Source organism: Coregonus clupeaformis, chromosome 3, assembly GCF_020615455.1.
Source record: "Coregonus clupeaformis isolate EN_2021a chromosome 3, ASM2061545v1, whole genome shotgun sequence".
Taxonomy (NCBI): Eukaryota; Metazoa; Chordata; class Actinopteri; order Salmoniformes; family Salmonidae; genus Coregonus; species Coregonus clupeaformis.
In genome coordinates, this window is record NC_059194.1 from 514,738 (window position 1) to 535,610 (window position 20,873).

Below are 20,873 nucleotides of genomic sequence, written 5' to 3' on the forward strand. Positions count from 1 at the left end.
TGGAAACATACAACCAACAAAGGAATCACACCCTACTTAAAGGGTTATTACCTGAATCATCAGAATAATTTAAGATGATATAAGATTACAGATACTGTATATGGCTGAATTTGCTGAAGCATTTCACTGTAATGTCTACACCTGTTGTGTTCGGCGCATGTGGCAAATAAAACGTGATTTGATTTGAAATGGGTTTGGCTTAAGAATTGCAACCACCTGGTTCTCAGTTGTGCAAAAAATAAACGGTTAATCCACGAAGTGCTCCTAAACTAAGTGGTTGTGTTGTGTTTTCATGTATCACCTTCCCTTTAAGGCGGGTTGACGTCACGTGTGAGGTAGATTGGAACAGACGCAAGTCACTTTAGATTACGCAATGTTGTGCATGTCTGTGCAATGGTGCTCAGAAAGTTCATCCAAGCAGCTAGTCTCCATAATCTCCCGCACTCAACCCATATTTAGTCACATATTAGATTAACTTTTTATTAGTGTACATTCATCAATTAATTTACTATTTATCAATTAATTTATCAAATCATTTAAACTTGGTGCCATAATAAATGACCTAATAAGTCCACATCACACATTCTACAAATGCATTGACACATAGGTTTCATGCAATGTTAAAAACCAGCAGCGTGATCCCATGCACTCTCTATGACCCCGGGTTCTGATCAGGATGTAAACATTTACATCCAGAGCGACTTACAACATGATAAGAGGTTCTGGCCCTCTGTTGGTGTTTAAATCACTCAGTAAGACTGCCTCTGGACAACTTAATAGCCTGTGTGCAATTGTGTCTCTCTTTAAAAAGTTCAATATGCGCAGCAGATAACGCTGCGGGTGTGAAAATGGTGACGACGTGAAATCTCTATATCAAAAGTCAGCCAACCAGGAGAGGACGTGCGCAGGACAAGTAGAGATGAATTGTTTAGAGGTATTTCAGAGATATTTGGCCAGCTAGACGTCACCATATTTGAGTCCATAAAGGACACCGCATTCTCTATATCTTGCAATACTTTTTGGCCAGCTCTGGTCAAAAAATGTAGCGCACTACATAGGGAATATATTGCCATTTTTTGGACACAGTCCTTATCTTCCCACAGCATCGGAGAGCTCTGTCGGTGGTTCCCACAAACATGTCAGGAGATTGGCAGGATTCCAAAGCACGATATACATGTTAGCTAGACTCTACAGAGGGGTTCAGCAGAGGTAAGGGAACTAGCTACAGTACATTCCATATCACCATGAGTCTGTGAATATGCACACTGAATCCCTGTCCTGGCACAACCTGAGAATGGAATCATTCAAATTAAACGTGTAATCGTACGTATGATCAAGCTAAATGTAATCAAAGCAAAGTGAAGGAGCACGTGAGCCGGGTGCTGTAAATCTACACTGTCTGAAGCCCCATACAATTTAGACCTTATTGATTACCTGAAACCCCACATCTTGCTCTTCATTGTAATCAGAGGGCTGATATAAATGCTATGCATGCCATCTCTTAGCTAAGAGTTGAGGACAAAACTGACTGCATCACTTGTTATTTTTTATAAGAAACATTAATCTGTTGAAAATCCCAAATTGTTTGCGGAGTCAACTTACACACAGCTCTGACACACACACTTACCCCACAAGACATACCACCAAGGGTCTTTTCACAGTCCCCAAATACAGAACAAATTCAAGAAAGTGTACAGTATTATATAGAGCCATTATTGCATGGAACACCGTTCCATCTCATGTTGCTCAAATGAACAGCAAACCTGGTTTCAAAAAACAGATAAAGCAACACCTCACGGCACCACGCCTCTCCCCTATTTGACCTAGATAGTTTGTGTCTATGTATTGGTATTGATATGTAGGCCACGTGTGCCTTTTTAAATGTATTTTGTAATTGATGTAGTTCTGTCCTTGAGCTGTTCTTGTCTATTAATGTTCTGTATTATGTCATGTTTCATGTTTTGTGTGGACCCCAGGAAGAGCAGCTGCTGCTTTTGCAACAACTAATGGGGATCCTGATACAATACCAAATACAATTGTTTAGCTGAAGCCCCATACAGGAGCAATACAGGGGCTTGATGTTGACTTACTTTGCTCTGATACTTTTAAAACCTGGAGAAAGAAGCCCCAAAGGACCATTTGTTTTTATGTCCTCGGATTGAAAGAGAATTGGGTGAGAAGTGGACGCATGTCCTGCACCTTTCTCTGAATATAGATATTTCCCCTTCCTCTCCTTTGTTGTGAGAAGTCCCACAATTAAGCAGAGCCTTTTTGATGCCAAACAACAGTAATGAAATTGAATCTACGTTTTAAGCCTGAAGAGGTCAACATCAATTTAAAAACTCCTCGACAAGGCAATCTATCAATGTCAGCTGTGTTCCGTCAGACCCAGTGACGACTCCAAGCCTAAAGCACCTTGTTGTTTTTTCTTTTCCCCCAACACCTTTAGACAATTAAGGAAGGAAAACTACAGGGAAAAAATATATATAATGTGGATACATTTGCATTCATTTCAAAAGCTCGTTGATTTTAAGGAAATAAGCAGTTGTCATCCCAAGTGGGCCCTGGTCAAAAGAAGTGCACTATAAATTGAATAGGGTGCCATTTGGGATGCAAGTCAGTGACACATAGCCAAGATAATCTGATTAAGGAATGACACGCTCTCATCTGTTTTACCTTCAAAACAACAGCGTCTCAAAGTAACCTCTTGTCATCCCATTGAAACGCTGTATCGAGAGAAATGTACTGTATGATTTTATCATTGTTGTTCTTGTAATATTCTGGGTGGTGATGTTAGTCACAATAATCAGGCTCTGGGAAAATACAGGGAGAGTTAAGGTCGATATTCTTCAATGATCAATGGGTGTATAACATTAATTAAAAGGACCACTGAACCCAATATACATATCTCAGATTGTGCCTTTTAACTCTGAAAACAGGGCCTGATTAAAGGCACACTTTGGGTCATTTTATTCTGTTCAATGGTCGTTAGTGCACTTTTCTATGTCAGAACTACAGCAGTCGGCTCTCCCGCCACGCCCCCTCCAATTCTGCACTTCCACCAATCGGCAGAGACAGCACCCTGACTGTGTCTCAAATGTCATCATATATTCCCTACATAATGCCCTACTTTTCATCAAAGCCCCATGAGCTCTGGTCAAAAGTAGTGTCACTGTATAGGGACTAGTGTGCCATTTGGGTAGCAACCTGTGTCTGAGGGCTGAGGGGTGCAGCAGAGGGGTTTTCAACTCAGGAAAGGAAAGGCACGGTCCCTGTTCCTGTAAACTCCCAAACAACCTCCTTCCCCATCAACCTGTACACAGCTCCAGTGTGTGGGTGTGTGTTTACATGTGTGCGTGTGTGTGCGTGCGTATGGCGTGAGCTGTTGACGTGCTCCAGAGATGACACACTGTTCTCCAGAACAATAGTTGGACTTTAGAGCCATTCTCCACAGTGGTGAGAGGAAAGAGAGCAATTAAACCTTCTTGTTTACCTGAAGCCCCATACAATCTAGACCTTATTGAGGATTGAGGAGTGCAGCAGAAGGGTTTTAAACTCAGGAAAGGAAAAGCACGGTTCCTGCGTTTGTGTGTGTGTTCTCTTGTGTGTGTGTTCTCTTGTGTGTGTGTTCTCTTGTGTGTGTGTGTGCTTATGTGTGTGTGCAATGCCTCTCTTTTTCGACCCTGCCCTGCACCCCACTCCTCTTCACACTGCAGATGGACTTGGTAATATAAGCCTTCCATGACAGAGAGGCCTCACTTTGCTCTGTTATTCCCCCATCACAGATACACACACGCATACATCCATACGGACAACACAGATACACACACGCATACATCCATACGGACAACACAGATACACACACGCATACATCCATACGGACAACACAGACACACACACATCCTCCCCCCCCCCATCGCTATGGGAGGCTGTTGTATAATTGAAAGTATTGATTGGCTCCGGCCTAGCTATGACCAACCGGCCATGAATAACACACACAGACAGATTTGGGTTTTCTGTAGAAAACAATACATTATTAATTAGTTAACAGAACCACTTCCACGGATGAATCAGTCACATCTGGAACAGTTGTTTCCCAAATAGCGATTTACAGGAGCAATTAGGGTTAAGTGCCTTGCTCAAGGGCACTTCGACAGATGTTTCACCCAGTCGGCTCAGGGATTAGAACCAGCGACCTTTCGGTTACTGGCACAACGCTCTTAACCACTAAGCTACCTGCTGCCCCTCTACAGCGCACTACTTTTGACCAGAGCCCTATGGGGCTTTGGTCAAAAGTAGTACACTATAGGCTCTTGACAAAAGCAGTGCACTAAATAGGGAATAGGGTGCCATTTAGGACACAAACCACACATTCTCTGTCTTCGGTGCTCCCCTGGGTTGGTTATCATGCAGGCTGTGGGTACTGTACTGTACATACTGAACACTGCCTTTCTCTGAGAACCTACTGTACTCACAACCATGTTCATATCAGATTCCCCTATAGCCCAGAGCAGCCTCTGTCTGGAATGAAGAATGTGTTCAATAGAACTATAAATACGTGCCTGTGTTCATAAAGTGTCTCACAGTCGGAGTACTGATCTAGGACCAGTTTTGCCTTTTAGATCATAACGAAGAAGCGGTCGTAGGCCGAGCAGTTGCCATACCAGGCGGTGATGCAACCAGTCAGGATGCTCTCGATGGTGCAGCTGTAGAACTTTTTTGAGGATCTGAGGACCCATGCCAAATCTTTTCAGTCTCCTGAGGGGGAATAGGCTTTGTCGTGCCCTCTTCACGACTGTCTTGGTGTGTTTGGACCATGATAGTTTGTTGGTGATGTGGACACCAAGGAACTTGAAGCTCTCAACCTGTTCCACTACAGCTCCGTCGATGAGAATGGGGGCGTGCTCAGTCCTCTTTTTTTTCCTGTAGTCCACAATAATCTCCTTTGTCTTGATCACGTTGAGGGAGAGGTTGTTATCCTGGCACCACACGGCCAGGTCTCGGACCTCCTCCCTATAGGCTGTCTCATCGTTGTCGGTGATCAGGCCTACCACTGTTGTGTCGTCAGCAAACTTAATGATCGTGTTGGAGTCGTGCCTGGCCATGCAGTCATGGGTGAACAGGGAGTACAGGAGGGGACTGAGCACGCACCCCTGAGGGGCCCCCGTGTTGAGGATCAGCGTGGCAGATGTGTTGTTACCTATCCTTACCACCTCGGGGCAGCCCGTCAGGAAGTCCAGGATCCAGTTGCAGAGGGAGGTGTTTAGTCCCAGGATCCTTAGCTTAGTGATGAGCTTTGAGGGCACTATGGTGTTGAACGCTGAGCTGTAGTCAATGAACAGCATTCTCACGTAGGTGTTCCTCTTGTCCAGGTGGGAAAGGGCAGTGTGGAGTGCAATAGAGATTGCATCATCTGTGGATCTGTTGGGGTGGTATGCAAATTGGAGTGGGTCTAGGGTTTCTGGGATAATGGTGTTGATGTGAGCCATGACCAGCCTTTCAAAGCACTTCATGGCTACAGACGTGAGTGCTACGGGTCCGTAGTCATTTAGGCAGGTTATCTTAGTGTCCTTGGGCACAGGGACTATGGTGGTCTGCTTGAAACATGTTGGTATTACAGACTCAGTCAGGGACATGTTGAAAATGTCAGTGAAGACACTTGCTAGTTGGTCAGCACATGCTCGGAGTACACGTCCTGGTAATCCGTCTGGCCCTGCGGCCTTTTTGAATGTTGACCTGCTTAAAAGTCTTACTCACATCGGCTACGGAGAGCGTGATCACATAGTCATCCGGAACAGCTGGTGCTCTCATGCATGCTTCAGTGTTGCTTGCCTTGAAGCGAGCATAGAAGTGATTTAGCTTGTCTGGTAGGCTTGTGTCACTGGGCAGCTCGCGGCAGTGCTTCCCACAGAATTACTATTTCTCTGCTACCAGAAGTGAAACCATATCAATGAATTGTATCCTCTGATGAAGCTCTTTACCTAATTTACTGCCAGAAAATGACAATTGGGAAAGAGAAATTCATGCAGATAAAACCCACAATTCAATTTTACTGATAAAATGTCACCATCTGTGTCCCAACTGGAAGCCTATTCCCTGTTTAGTACACTACTTTTGAACATAGCCCTATGGGTCCTGGTGAAAAGTAGTGCGCTATCTAGGGAATAGTGTGCTATTTGGACCACAACAAAAAATGTCATCATCAACTACGGTGACTTCCTTGTTAGTCGGAACACGTCCACATTGGATCGGGAAAGGTCTGACTCAATTTGTTGCAAACATAATAATAATAATTGTGGTACTGTAGCCGGGTGTTACTATGATTTAAATCTCATTGAGCTCAGTTGTTGTTTGGGCTCCCTCCAGTCCATGGCTTCTCTTTCACCTTGGGGACAAATGCTCTCAGTCGGTGAGGAAAAGACAATGACGATCATAGCAGCTACAGTATATTGGCTGCGTCCCAAATGGCACCTTATTCCCTATGTAGTGCACTACAGATGTAGCGTCTTAATTTGAGCCAGTTTGCTACGGCAGGAAAATAATCCTGCAGCAACAGGAAATGTGAATTATTATGTGGATTATAATTAATGGATATTTTTGCAGGGGTTGACATTTTTCGTAAGGGAAAATCAAGTCTGGTAAAAGAGGTCAAATAAAATACAATCTAAGCAGAAAGTCAAGCTACTGGGGGTGTAGAGCTTTTAATGGATAATTACAACTGGGGGTGTAGAGCTGTAATGGACAGTTACAACTGGGGGTGTAGAGCTGTAATGGACAGTTACAACTGGGGGTGTAGAGCTGTAATGGACAGTTACAACTGGGGGTGTAGAGCTTTTAATGGATAGTTACAACTGGGGGTGTAGAGCTGTAATGGACAGTTACAACTGGGGGTGTAGAGCTGTAATGGACAGTTACAACTGGGGGTGTAGAGCTGTAATGGACAGTTACAACTGGGGGTGTAGAGCTTTTAATGGATAGTTACAACTGGGGGTGTAGAGCTTTTAATGGATAGTTACAACTGGGGGTGTAGAGCTTTTAATGGATAGTTACAACTGGGGGTGTAGAGCTGTAATGGACAGTTACAACTGGGGGTGTAGAGCTGTAATGGACAGTTACAACTGGGGGTGTAGAGCTTTTAATGGATAGTTACAACTGGGGGTGTAGAGCTGTAATGGACAGTTACAACTGGGGGTGTAGAGCTTTTAATGGATAGTTACAACTGGGGGTGTAGAGCTGTAATGGACAGTTACAACTGGGGGTGTAGAGCTGTAATGGACAGTTACAACTGGGGGTGTAGCGCTGTAATGGACAGTTACAACTGGGGGTGTAGAGCGTTTAATGGATAGTTACAACATGTTTTAAACAATGATGGGGATAGCTTGGCAAAATCAGGGCAGGAGTGAGTTCCAGATCATCATAGGGCTTTCATCCGTCATGGGAGATATGTGAGGTTGTAGTGGCTCCGTTACTGTAGTGATGACACATGAGCCAGTCAGTGCCAAGGGGATACCGTGGGATTGTTCCATCTGGACACTACTTGACATTGAAGGAAAGTTTTTTGTCTTTGTCAGACGATTTGATCCAGATCTTCTGCTGACTAGACAGAGACAGACAGACAGTCCTGCCCTGTCCCAGTCACTATGTCACAGGTCACAGCTGTTCAGAGAGGCACCTTACTAGAGGGCAGGATGGTTATAGAGGGGGCACAACCTCACATCTGCAGGCAAGGGGGGACTGGTGAAATAGGGTGTTCGTTTTTTCACAAAATATGAATGTAACAGAGGTGGTTCATTGATTGTTATAACGTTGCAGTGTGCTTTACAAAACATACACCAACTCTGAAAGCAAATGCAAGACAGGGCCAGCAAAGAGGGACATTTGTTTGTGGAACCATTTCTTTATTGCACATAGCTTTGAGTTTAGACAGGTCTGGAGGGTCTTGGGATTTCTCAGCACACTATGTCCCACTCTCTCTATACCGTCAGCCCTTGTGAAGCCTTCACATATCTCCTAAGGCATCCACATCTGAGGTAAATCTGCACTGTGTGTGAACAGACAAACAAGGCAGCTCGTGCTTTTTTTCAGAGCACCACAAAGATGCTTCCCAAGAAGGAAGGCTGAAGGCCGTAACATTTCAGCTTTTCATGTTTACATTTTAGCAGATGCTCTTATCCAGAGCAGCTTACAGTTAGTGAGTGCAAACATTTTTTTTTTTCATACTGGCCCCCCGTGGGAATCGAACCCACAACCCTGGCGTTGCAAACGCCATGCTCTACCAACTGAGCTACACGTGACCAGTTGTCATGGAAGAGTCTTGCGTTGCATGACACCACTGTCTTTTTATAGCATTGTAACTCCAGCATTTTCCACTGCTTTTTCAATTTGGACAACATAGTAGGAGGATATAGTTGTAATTCATTCCCAGTGGTAAATGTTTGTATTCAAAAGATAAGCAAAACAACTCAATCAAATTACTGAAATGGCAACTTAGTGTCCCATTGGGCATGGACCATGTTAGTTATCATTAATGTCCCATTGGACATGGACCATGTTAGTTATCAATACTGTCTAATTGGACATGGACCATGTTAGTTATCATTAATGTCCCATTGGACATGGACCATGTTAGTTATCATTACTGTCTCATTGGACATGGACCATGTTAGTTATCATTAATGTCCCATTGGACATGGACCATGTTAGTTATCATTACTGTCCCATTGGACATGGACCATGTTAGTTATCATTACTGTCTCATTGGACATGGACCATGTTAGTTCTCATTAATGTCCCATTGGACATGGACCATGTTAGTTATCATTAATGTCCCATTGGACATGGACCATGTTAGTTATCAATACTGTCTAATTGGACATGGACCATGTTAGTTATCATTAATGTCCCATTGGACATGGACCATGTTAGTTATCATTAATGTCCCATTGGACATGGACCATGTTAGTTATCATTAATGTTCCATTGGACATGGACCATGTTAGTTATCATTACTGTCTCATTGGACATGGACCATGTTAGTTATCATTACTGTCTCATTGGACATGGACCATGTTAGTTATCAATACTGTCTCATTGGACATGGACCATGTTAGTTATCATTACTGTCTCATTGGACATGGACCATGTTAGTTATTCCCCCTCTGAAGTCAAGCTAGCTACAGATCTGTCAATAGAACGTGCTATTGCTCCGTAAAACATGACTTGTTCAAACCATAGAATGAGAATAGTAACAGAAAACAACACAGTAAATGTAGTGTGGCCATATAATTAGAACTAGAACAGTTAAACAGAAGTACTCAACAAATAGTCATTCTAATTGTGTGAGTGTGTAACATGTATCTTTCAAAACAGCTTGTGTGTTGCCTCTGACCGGATCATACAGAGTAACATGATAATTAACTGACCGGATCATACAGAGTAACATGATAATTAACTGACCGGATCATACAGAGTAACATGATAATTAACTGACCGGATCATACAGAGTAACATGATAATTAACTGACGGGATCATACAGAGTAACATGATAATTAACTGACCGGATCATACAGAGTAACATGATAATTAACTGACGGGATCATACAGAGTAACATGATAATTAACTGACCGGATCATACAGAGTAACATGATAATTAACTGACCGGATCATACAGAGTAACATGATAATTAACTGACCGGATCATACAGAGTAACATGATAATTAACTGACCGGATCATACAGAGTAACATGATAATTAACTGACCGGATCATACAGAGTAACATGATAATTAACTGACCGGATCATACAGAGTAGCATGATAATTAACTGACCGGATCATGCAGAGTAACATGATAATTAACTGACGGGATCATACAGAGTAGCATGATAATTAACTGACCGGATCATGCAGAGTAACATGATAATTAACTGACGGGATCATACAGAGTAGCATGATAATTAACTGACCGGATCATACAGAGTAACATGATAATTAACTGACCGGATCATACAGAGTAGCATGATAATTAACTGACCGGATCATGCAGAGTAACATGATAATTAACTGACCGGATCATACAGAGTAACATGACATTAAAAGACAGATGTCTCTACTTCCTGGATAACAAGGTTCTCATGAGGGCATGAAAATCAGGCAACATGGAAAGAGAGGAGGTGGGTGGGGGGGCTCAGAATGACAATGAGCCCTCAGAGAGCTGTGTGTGTGTGTGGGGGGGGTTGTGTGTGTGTGTGTGTGTGTGTGTGTGTGGGTTTGTGTGTGTGTCTGAGCATACATTCTTGTGTGTGGCAATAATGCGTCCCTTTCTGCTGGTGTTGAACTGACCATCATTTAATTCACATATCAACAAAAAAAAGCGGACTATTTGTCATTGAATGTCATCGAATGACAGCATGACGCTGTACGTAGCCTACTGCATGTGTTTCCATGTGAATGGTGAGGCTGTTAATATGGACTGGGTGGCTTGTTGATGTTGTTGTGTAACCAGGCACCACCCAGAGTGTGTCTCTTGTGAAGAGCGACTTGGGTCGTTGTTGGCGCAGATGTTTCACCAACCAGAGCGGTTCACTGTCTGGTCTGATGCCTGGCTGCTTGGGAAAACTCTCCCAACTCACTCAGGTGTAGACGTAGGGTGCGTCCATCACGGCACCCTATTCTATTGGCCCATTTGGGACACACCCCTAGTGGCAAACACTGCACGGCGCCTGTCTGTCTGCCAGTGTTGTAACTATTCAAATAGCCGACTTGTACAAGCGTCTCTTCAGTGGCACCAGATTAACAGGTTTGAAAAAGAAAAGGAAAGCCTAGGAGCTCAGATGCAATAATTTTATATCCTAATAACCAACGTTTCGACAGACAAGCTTTCTTCATCAGTTAGCCAGATAACAGGCTAACAGGCTTAACATGGATGGTGTGAGGAGATCAGAACTGCGGAGGAGGCCTGACCACACAATGACATGAAAGTAGAGGCATGGGCGCAACAGAAGCAGAATAATAGATTATTTTCTATACGCCTCATTTCTCTCTGGGCTCCAGCGGAACAGTATACATGTTGTTAGTCGCATCAGTTAGTCGATCATCAGACAAATGATCTGCAGCGCAAACAGCACCCTATTCCCTACATAGTGCACTATTTCTCACCAGAGACCTATAGGCCATGGTCAAAAGTAGTGCACTACGTAGGGAATAGCAGATGAAGAATCACCTTTTGTGGCGTGTTGAGTTGGCTACACCTGGCCATCTGCCCAGTGAACCATGGAATGGCCCCCTATTTTTCCAGTTCTTAGAAAGGTTATCTATTAGATGATATCTACTAACATCTACAGATATCAGCATGAGTCCACTCCCATGAAAGATACTGTATGTCCTAGTTAGTGCTGATATGAGGAGTCAGACCCACTCTGGTGGTGACAATCTCTCATAATGTTTAACTCCCTCTCTTATCAACTAATACACCCCATAATGGCCCTGTCTCTGGGAAGGGGCTCTAGAATTCATCATAGAATTACTTCTCATTCTATTCTAACTTGGAATGGATTCTAATTCCGTGAGTTCTACAAAGGGAGGGAGATCAGCTGTCATTGACCTGCCCAGACCTCCAGTGTTCTGCCCTGACTTCCTGTGGGTCATGGTAGAGTTTAGAGGGGAGGTAACAGCAGATACGTCCCAAATGGCACCCTATTCTCTATATAGCGCACTACTTTTGGACATGTCCCATAGGGCTCTAGTCAAAAGAAGTGTACTACATAGGGAATAGGGGTGCCATTTGGAATACAATCATAGAGTTTAGAGGAGAAATGACAAGGACTGTTCTCAGCCGTATTGACGGACCACCGACAGAAAGAGGGATTTAACAGGGAGATGAGATTGACTTGTTCCAGGGTATTACCATTGATCTGTCCCTGTGTTCCCATCATGTCAGGATATATCTGTATGGATATCTGTTTAATTAGGTCTGCATTATGTTGGCACTGTGGGATCACAATGTGGGATCATCATCGTTCAGCATCATGTGTCAAATCTCAATCTAGCTAGGTATGAAAGGAAAGCCCTGTTGACCTGATTCATTGGTGGTTTCTGCAGCTAGTCTATGGACTAATAAGACTGACACGCGTTTAATCTTTAACCTTATGTAATGTAATGCCATTGTTTTTCGACATGTCCTGCTTCAACTTGTTTTAAATGTGAATATCTCCTGTAACAGCTAGGTACAGTAGATCTACAATACACTATATCTCTCTAAATGTTGTGTTTGCATTTTGCCCAGGTACAAAATAGTGCCAAATGAAGCTGTCCCATTTCTGTCTAACTGGATTGACTCATCTCTTGAGAAAACTCAAATATTTTGACATAAGAACATACGTAAGATTATAAGAGGTTGGCTACATGTTCCATGTCTCAGAACAATGGAAGACTAGTGTTTTATGACAGAGAAGATAAGCCGTTAAAATTCCAGTCTGTTGCACAAAATATTCCCTCAGTAATCAATAGATAAAACATTTGAGAAATGTTTTCAATTTGAAGAATTCCCCCTCATTGTGAATGAGGTTCACATTCAGTGCATGGACAGCTGTTGCGTGAGAATGGTTGCTGACGGTATGGTCCTAATACGGCCTTGGAACATCACAAGATGAGTGCCGCTGTGTGCTGCGTTGTGCATAGGCCTTGGCCCACATCCAGAGGTATCCTCGTCAATTTTCTCTTTGTGCTTTGAGAGAGAGAGAGAGAGAGAGAGAGAGAGAGAGAGAGAGAGAGAGAGAGAGAGAGAGAGAGAGAGAGAGAGAGAGAGAGAGAGAGAGAGAGAGAGAGAGAGAGAGAGAGAGAGAGAGAGAGAGAGAGAGAGAGAGAGAGAGACAGACAGAGACAGAGACAGAGACAGAGACAGAGACAGAGAGAGCTGAAAAAACAGAAACAATGGTGAATAACAGAACAGCGAAAGCATCCCTGACTTCACTATCCTCTCATTTGTTGGTTGGTCGTTGGGATGGGAGCCTGTTGGTCGCGTCCCCGCGTCCCCGTGTTGTCCCACTCCCTAGCCAGGCCAGAGGCAGACCCCCTCTCCCATCCCCTGGGCCAGCCCAGCAAACCATCCAGCGACTAGCCGAGCCGCCTGCTGCCGTCCCAGCCCCACTGCAGACACAGAGACGTCTGAGCAGCGTTGCGAGAGCCATGAACTACCACTACCAACCCCCCTACTCACCTAGTCTGTCCCAGAGGGGGTATCGGCGGTAAGTGGTGGTCGGAGCACGTTCGGCGTGTGTTCCGAGCGTTTTCAGAGCGTGGTCGGAGGGTGTCCGGGAACATGTTCGGAGCGTGTGGATGGCTGAATGTGACATTACATTGTAAAGATAAAGGGGATTGGTTGGTTTGTTGAGAAGGTACAGGGACAGTCAGGAAGAGTAGGGAAGGTGGACATTTGGTTGGTTTGTTGAGAAGGTACAGGGACAGTCAGGAATAGTAGGGAAGGTGGACATTTGGTTGTTTTTTTTGAGAAGGTACAGGGACAGTCAGGAATAGTAGGGAAGGTGGACATTTGGTTGGTTTGTTGAGAAGGTACAGGGACAGTCAGGAATAGTAGGGAAGGTGGACATTTAGTTGGTTTGTAGAGAAGGTACAGGGACAGTCAGGAATAGTAGGGAAGGTGGACATTTGGTTGGTTTGTTGAGAAGGTACAGGGACAGTCAGGAAGAGTAGGGAAGGTGGACATTTGGTTGGTTTGTTAAGAAGGTACAGGGACAGTCAGGAAGAGCAGGGAAGGTGGACATTTGGTTGGTTTGTTGAGAAGGTACAGGGACAGTCAGGAAGAGTAGGGAAGGTGGACATTTGGTTGGTTTGTTGAGAAGGTACAGGGACAGTCAGGAAGAGTAGGGAAGGTGGACATTTGGTTGGTTTGTTGAGAAGGTACAGGGACAGTCAGGAAGAGTAGGGAAGGTGGACATTTGGTTGGTTTGTTGAGAAGGTACAGGGACAGTCAGGAAGAGTAGGGAAGGTAGACATTTGGTTGGTTTGTTGAGAAGGTACAGGGACAGTCAGGAATAGTAGGGAAGGTGGACATTTGGTTGGTTTGTTGAGAAGGTACAGGGACAGTCAGGAAGAGAAGGGAAGGTGGACATTTGGTTGGTTTGTTGAGAAGGTACAGGGACAGTCAGGAAGAGTAGGGAAGGTGGACATTTGGTTGGTTTGTAGAGAAGGTACAGGGACAGTCAGGAATAGTAGGGAAGGTGGACATTTGGTTGGTTTGTTGAGAAGGTACAGAGACAGTCAGGAAGAGCAGGGAAGGTGGACATTTGGTTGGTTTGTTGAGAAGGTACAGGGACAGTCAGGAAGAGTAGGGAAGTTGGACATTTGGTTGGTTTGTTGAGAAGGTACAGGGACAGTCAGGAAGAGTAGGGAAGTTGGACATTTGGTTGGTTTGTTGAGAAGGTACAGGGACAGTCAGGAAGAGTAGGGAAGGTGGACATTTGGTTGGTTTGTTGAGAAGGTACAGGGACAGTCAGGAAGAGTAGGGAAGGTGGACATTTGGTTGGTTTGTTGAGAAGGTATAGGGACAGTCAGGAAGAGTAGGGAAGGTGGACATTTGGTTGGTTTGTTGAGAAGGTACAGGGACAGTCAGGAATAGTAGGGAAGGTGGACATTTGGTTGGTTTGTTAAGAAGGTACAGGGACAGTCAGGAAGAGCAGGGAAGGTGGACATTTGGTTGGTTTGTTGAGAAGGTACAGGGACAGTCAGGAAGAGTAGGGAAGGTGGACATTTGGTTGGTTTGTTGAGAAGGTACAGGGACAGTCAGGAAGAGTAGGGAAGGTGGACATTTGGTTGGTTTGTTGAGAAGGTACAGGGACAGTCAGGAAGAGTAGGGAAGGTGGACATTTGGTTGGTTTGTTGAGAAGGTACAGGGACAGTCAGGAAGAGTAGGGAAGGTAGACATTTGGTTGGTTTGTTGAGAAGGTACAGGGACAGTCAGGAATAGTAGGGAAGGTGGACATTTGGTTGGTTTGTTGAGAAGGTACAGGGACAGTCAGGAAGAGAAGGGAAGGTGGACATTTGGTTGGTTTGTTGAGAAGGTACAGGGACAGTCAGGAAGAGTAGGGAAGGTGGACATTTGGTTGGTTTGTAGAGAAGGTACAGGGACAGTCAGGAATAGTAGGGAAGGTGGACATTTGGTTGGTTTGTTGAGAAGGTACAGAGACAGTCAGGAAGAGTAGGGAAGGTGGACATTTGGTTGGTTTGTTAAGAAGGTACAGGGACAGTCAGGAAGAGCAGGGAAGGTGGACATTTGGTTGGTTTGTTGAGAAGGTACAGGGACAGTCAGGAAGAGTAGGGAAGTTGGACATTTGGTTGGTTTGTTGAGAAGGTACAGGGACAGTCAGGAAGAGTAGGGAAGGTGGACATTTGGTTGGTTTGTTGAGAAGGTACAGGGACAGTCAGGAAGAGTAGGGAAGGTGGACATTTGGTTGGTTTGTTGAGAAGGTATAGGGACAGTCAGGAAGAGTAGGGAAGGTGGACATTTGGTTGGTTTGTTGAGAAGGTACAGGGACAGTCAGGAATAGTAGGGAAGGTGGACATTTGGTTGGTTTGTTGAGAAGGTACAGGGACAGTCAGGAATAGTAGGGAAGGTGGACATTTGGTTGGTTTGTTGAGAAGGTACAGGGACAGTCAGGAAGAGTAGGGAAGGTGGACATTTGGTTGGTTTGTTGAGAAGGTACAGGGACAGTCAGGAATAGTAGGGAAGGTGGACATTTGGTTGATTTGTAACTGGTTAATAAACACTGGGGAAGTTATATTCCTCTGCAACATTGAATAAAATTTATCTGGAAGCCTGGATGTATATTGTGGTAAAATACTTCTGTCTGTATATAAAATACTGAACCTGTGTTTGATAAGAAAGGAACACTGTCATTGTTCTTCTTTCTTGGACCCTTGTTTTGCTTCCAGCAGGACAGTGGGTCCATTGTCTATGGGTTTAGAACACGCATTGTGTTTACAGAGAAGAAGAGTCTTGCCTGGGACATCTCCCCTGTTCTCTGGGTGACAAACTGATGGCTTGTGATTAGGTTTTCATTGTGTGTCTCACTCCCTCTTGTCAGTCCATGCATTTATGTTATTCTCTACACTGTAGAGGCTGACCTTCAGCAGCACACCACCCTGCATCCCACTGCTGCCTTGTCTCTGAAGCTGCAGTAAGCATGGTTGGTCCTGGTCGGTCCCTGGATGGGAGGCCAGGTGCTACTGGAAGTGGTGTTGGAGGGCCAGTAGGAGGCACTCTTTCCTCTGGTCTAAAATAAAAGTATAATATCCCAATGCCCCAGGGCAGTGATTGGGGACATTGCCCTGTGTAGGGTGCCGTCTATAGGATGGGACGTTAAACAGGTGTCCTGACTCTCTGTGGTCCCTACAGATTCCATGGCTCTTATTGTAAGAGTGGGGGTATTAACCCCCGGTGTCCTGGCTAAATTCCCAATCTGGTCCTCATACCATCATGGCCACCTAATCATCCCTAGCTTCCAATTGGCTCATTCATCCCCCCCTCTCCCCTGTAACTATTCTCAAGGTCGTTGTTGTAAATGAGAATGTGTTCTCAGTCAACTGACCTGGTAAAATAAGGGTAAAAAAAAACATGAATGGTCTGTGTGTCTATTTTACACATAATGTACACCTCCTAGTTCCCTCTGGGCTACAGAGGTGAATACATACTGTAGACTATGTCGTAAATATAACACCGCACTACTTTTGAACAAAGCCCTGTGCTGGGCAAAAGTAGTGCACTATTTAGGGAAGTACACAGTGTCAAAGCCTTGGGCCTCTGGAGGTCACCATGGGGATCCGAAGCCTTGGGCCTCTGGAGGTCACCATGGGGATCCGAAGCCTTGGGCCTCTGGAGGTCACCATGGGGATCCGAAGCCTTGGGCCTCTGGAGGTCACCATGGGGATCCGAAGCCTTGGGCCTCTGGAGGTCACCATGGGGATCCGAAGCCTTGGTCCTCTGGAGGTCACCATGGGGATCCGAAGCCTTGGGCCTCTGGAGGTCACCATGGGGATCCGAAGCCTTGGGCCTCTGGAGGTCACCATGGGGATCCGAAGCCTTGGGCCTCTGGAGGTCACCATGGGGATCCAAAGCCTTGGGCCTCTGGAGGTCACCATGGGGATCCGAAGCCTTGGTCCTCTGGAGGTCACCATGGGGATCCGAAGCCTTGGTCCTCTGGAGGTCACCATGGGGATCCGAAGCCTTGGGCCTCTGGAGGTCACCATGGGGATCCGAAGGCTTGGGCCTCTGGAGGTCACCATGGGGATCCAAAGGCCTCTGGAGGTCACCATGGGGATCCAGATGAGATATACAGAGAGACTAAATCTGTTAGAATGTGTTTGCTTGGCTCTCAGACCAGGACATCTGATGGAAAGTCTGGTTCAACGCCTAGCTGGCTGTATCACGACTCATAGATCCAGGGATGTGTTCCAAATGGAACCCTTTTCCCTACATAGTGCTCTATTTATGACCAGAGTCCTATGTGCCCTGGTCAAAAGTAGTTCGCTATGGTGAGAATATGGTGCAATTCGGGAGGCTCTGTAATGAGTCATAGATCTCGCTGGTCCCATTAGGCTGGAGCCCACTTAACTCAATGGACGCTGGCTGACAGTTTCCCGTATAGCATATAAACGCTAGGAGAACTGAGGGTAATATGGCTGAGGAGAATATAAACAGTAGGAGGACTCAGGGTAATATGGCTGAGGTAAATATAAACAGTAGGACTGAGTTAATATGGCTTAGGAGCAGCCAAACATTGTTGATGAAATACCAGTGCTTTGTTTACATTCTCATGGTGAGAGGTGCTTCTCTCCCTCTCTCTCTCTCTCTCTCTCTCTCTCTCTCTCTCTCTCTCTCTCTCTCTCTCTCTCTCTCTCTCTCTCTCTCTCTCTCTCTCTCTCTCTCTCTCTCTCTCTCTCTCTCTCTCTTGTCTCTCTCTCTCTCTCTCTCTCTCTCTCTCTCTCTCTCTCTCTCTCTCTCTTGTCTCTCTCTCTCTCTCTCTCTCTCTCTCTCTCTTGTCTCTCTCTCTCTCTCTCTCTCTCTCTCTCTCTCTCTCTCTCTCTCTCTCTCTCTCTCTCTCTCTCTCTCTCTCTCTCTCTCTCTCTCTCTCTCTCTCTCTCTCTCTCTCTCTCTCCCTCTCTCTCTCTCTCTCTCTCTCTCTCTCTCTCTCTCTCTCTCTCTCTCTCTCTTCCTCTCTCTCTCTCTCTCTCTCTCTCTCTCTCCCTCTCTCTCTCTCTCTCTCTCTCTCTCTCTCTCTCTCTCTCTCTCTCTCTCTCTCTCTCTCTCTCTCTCTCTCTCTCTCTCTCTCTCTCTCTCTCTCTCTCTCTCTCTCTCTCTCTCTCTCTCTCTCTCTCTCTCTCTCTCTCTCTCTCTCTCTCTCTCTCTCTCTCTCTCTCTCTCTCTCTCTCTCTCTCTCTCTCTCTCTCTCTCTCTCTCTCTCTCTCTCTCTCTCTCTCTCTCTCTCTCTCTCTCTCTCTTTCTCTCCCTCTCTCTCTCCCTCCAGTATTTAGATAGGAAACAGTACAATACACCTAATTTAAAATACCAGTACTAAACAATGACCACTGTGACTAACCCCCAGAGTGTTTCCAACCAGAGAAAATAGATGTAATACTCTAGGGCTGTATCCCAAATGGCACTTTATTCCCTATATAGAGCACTACCCTATGGGCCCCTGGTCAAAAGTAGCGCACTAAATAGGGAATAGAGTGCTGTTTGGGACGCAAGCTAGCCGGTTTCCACAGCCCTGCCTGGCACTAAGCATGGCAGTGCCACAGCGCAACGTGAAATCACAAGTGGACAGGTCGTGTTGATACTAATACGTTCAACGTGGCTGTGTTAGATGTGCTTTAGTGTCGACCAAACTGGAGTCTCACCTTGCTAATTGGAGCAGAGGGTTACAGAACTATTCTTTCCCTCCCTCACAAAATGGTGTACGGTACAACTTACTTTTCTTATACGGACTAAAATAGTGAAACAAAAGGGGTGTTGGAGGTGTTAAAAGTTATAACTGTGTTGCTATACAGTGAATGCACATAGCAACAAGACAGCTAGTATGGTGCATGCACTAGGTAGGGCTATCTATGGATGACAATACTGACCCCTATAAGATGTCCTTATGCTGAAACTCTTGCCTGATAATGAGAGCCTTTTAGGACAACAAAAAACACATTGCATATTACAAATTAGTTATAATATGTTTAATTCCATGCATCAAAATCCTTAAATGCTCCCCAAGTAGGCTAGTTAGGTGTTCTCCTAAAATATGACACCTGTAAATATTATTTATGAAAGAAGTGAAACTTCAACTCTAGCCACCAGGTGGTGTCAGAGTTCTAGAGGAGAGGAAGGAAAACGACCAGAGCCTTAAAGTGGGTGGAAAGGAGTTCCCCAAAAACTTCTGTTTGGAACATGCTGTAATTTCTTCTACTATCGCACCTGCAGATAACACCGACTCAAAACAACAAACAGTATGTAGACATCCTGTTATAAACCAATAATGCATGCGTTATTAGTGCATTCAATATATCCGGATTCTAGTTTGCCTCTATAGGCTAGCCGTTTCATAATCTCGACATACTGTTGCACATGTCCCTGACAAATTAACGATTGAATTTAAAATACCAATAAATAGGTATAATAGGGCTAATAATAATTATACTTAATTCCGTTGAAGCGTTCCCTTAAAAGTATTATCAGCTGATGCAAAACAACATATGACATGTTACGCAACCAAAACCCTTTACTCCAAAAATGCGCGGGAAAAAAAACAAAACATAAGCACACACTTTATTTGTGCATTTATTTTGCCTATTTGTTTCAGGGTGATAATGAATTCGGTCTCCGGGTCAACTCAGTGCTTATTATCTTTGTAGGAGTTCAGAAAGGGGGTGGAGCGAAAATCATGCCAGAAGGACTAATTTGCATAAAGTATTCTCGCGTCAGATGACGTCAGGAGACAGTTGAGCTATAAGCGCCGCCGGTGGCAGAAATAGAATCACTCGCTGAAACCGAACGTGGCTCACATCACCCGACATCAACCTACCGCACTACACTCTAATCAACTCACAACAGAAGTAACCGAATCGAGTCGTGCAGTCAGTCGAGCGATTAAGCTGAACACATTAACCCTGGAATTGTATCTAGATAGGTAGATTTATCTACTCAACCAATCGCAAACGTGGCGACAAGCATTTTCCAAACGGGTCTGGTGCTGAATTTGAGTGCGGAGATCTTCAAAACGCCAATGGAGGTTGCTGTCTATCAGTTGCATAACTTCAGCATCTCCTTCTTCTCCTCGTTATTAGGAGGAGATGTGGTGTCTGTAAAACTCGACAACAGGTAAATAGATATCCGCACTGGATTTTGTGTGTTATTGATGCGTAATTTGTACGTCATAGATTTCATTCAAATATTTCATCTAAATTGTTGTAATTCAAGATAGTCAAATGTATTTCTTTACAAATAGACTAAGCAAAGTCAGGTTATGCTGGTATTCGTTATGATATAACTGGAAATACCGTATTATAAATCTATAATGCTGTGCAGACTATGAGTAATGCAATTTGACACCAGCCGCCGCGTCTCCTCCTGGTGCATCTTCAAACACTTAAAAGTGGAGTATCTTGAAACAATCTCTCGATACAAATATTATGTCATATTTTGCAGCGCGCAACAATGTATCTAACTAGGTTGCAGGCAGGCTGGTTTTTCATACACATGCCCAATCTGAAATAGGTTGAGACTTGTAGCAAGGTTCATTCATGGACACAAATAGCCTAAACACAAATTAAATAAACATTTGTGATGATGGCATTACATGGCAATTGCATCTCA

General features: G+C 44.6%; 1 protein-coding gene across 1 annotated transcript in view; it reads left to right on the forward strand.

Annotated features, from left to right (window-relative positions):
- The window catches only part of LOC121538496, a 48,907-nt gene that overhangs the window by 25,286 nt on the left and 2,748 nt on the right, over window positions 1-20,873 (forward strand). The gene's annotated exons all lie outside the window — the stretch shown is intronic.